Source organism: Triticum aestivum, chromosome 7D, assembly GCF_018294505.1.
Source record: "Triticum aestivum cultivar Chinese Spring chromosome 7D, IWGSC CS RefSeq v2.1, whole genome shotgun sequence".
Lineage (NCBI taxonomy): Eukaryota > Viridiplantae > Streptophyta > Magnoliopsida > Poales > Poaceae > Triticum > Triticum aestivum.
In genome coordinates this window covers 59363999-59365078 of record NC_057814.1, presented here as the reverse complement: position 1 = coordinate 59365078, position 1080 = coordinate 59363999, and positions in this window count along the sequence as shown.

Here is a 1080-nt window from a genome sequence, read left to right as displayed (position 1 = left end):
ATACTTCGAAAGAGATTGTCCATTTTGTACACGAAGTGCATCCAGTTTTTGCCATAACCCTCTCAACTTTCTAGCACATGCTATGTGGGTGAAATGATGACACCATGCAAACTTTCAACCATTTCAGAGTTCATTTGTAGTGCTTTTCAATTTCACGGTCATATAGCTCAAAAAAATCAGTAAATGCATGAAAAATAACAAATGAAGTCAGAAAGGGTTTAAAATTGATGATTTGGCTTTGAATGGTGCATTTTGACCACACAAAAAGTCTGGAGTTCAAATAAGTTCAAAAAAATGAAATCCTTTTGTAACAGATGAGGTTTCGTCCGAAATCCTGATACTTCGAAAGAGATTGTCCATTTTGTACACGAAGTGCATCCAGTGTTTGGCATAACCCTCTCAACTTTTTAGCACATGCTATGTGGGTGAAATGATGACACCATGCCAACTTTCAACCTTTTCAGAGTTCATTTGTAGTGCTTTTCAATTTCACGGTCATATAGCTCAAAAAAATCAGTAAATGCATGAAAAATAACAATGAAGTCAGAAAGGGTTTAAAATTGATGATGTGGCTTTGAATGGTGCATTTTGAACACACAAAAATTCTGGAGTTCAAATAAGTTAAAAAAATGAAATGCCTGTTGTAACAGACGAGTTTCCGTATGAAACCCTGATATCTCGAAACAGATTGTCCATTTTGTACACGAAGTGCATCCAGTTTTTGCCATAACCCTCTCAACTTTTTAGCATATGCTATGTGGGTGAAATGATGACACCATGCCAACTTTCAACCTTTTGAGAGTTCATTTCTAGTGCTTTTCAATTTCACGGTCATATAGCTCAAAAAATCAGTAAATGCATGAAAAATAACAAATGAAGTCAGAAAGGGTTTAAAATTGATGATGTGGCTTTGAATGGTGCATTTTGAACACACAAAAAGTATGGAGTTCAAATAAGTTCAAAAAATGAAATCCCTTTGTAACTGATGAGTTTTCGTTCGAAATCCTGATACTTCGAAAGAGATTGTCCATTTTGTACACGAAGTGCATCCATTTTTTTCCATAATCCTCTCAACTTTTT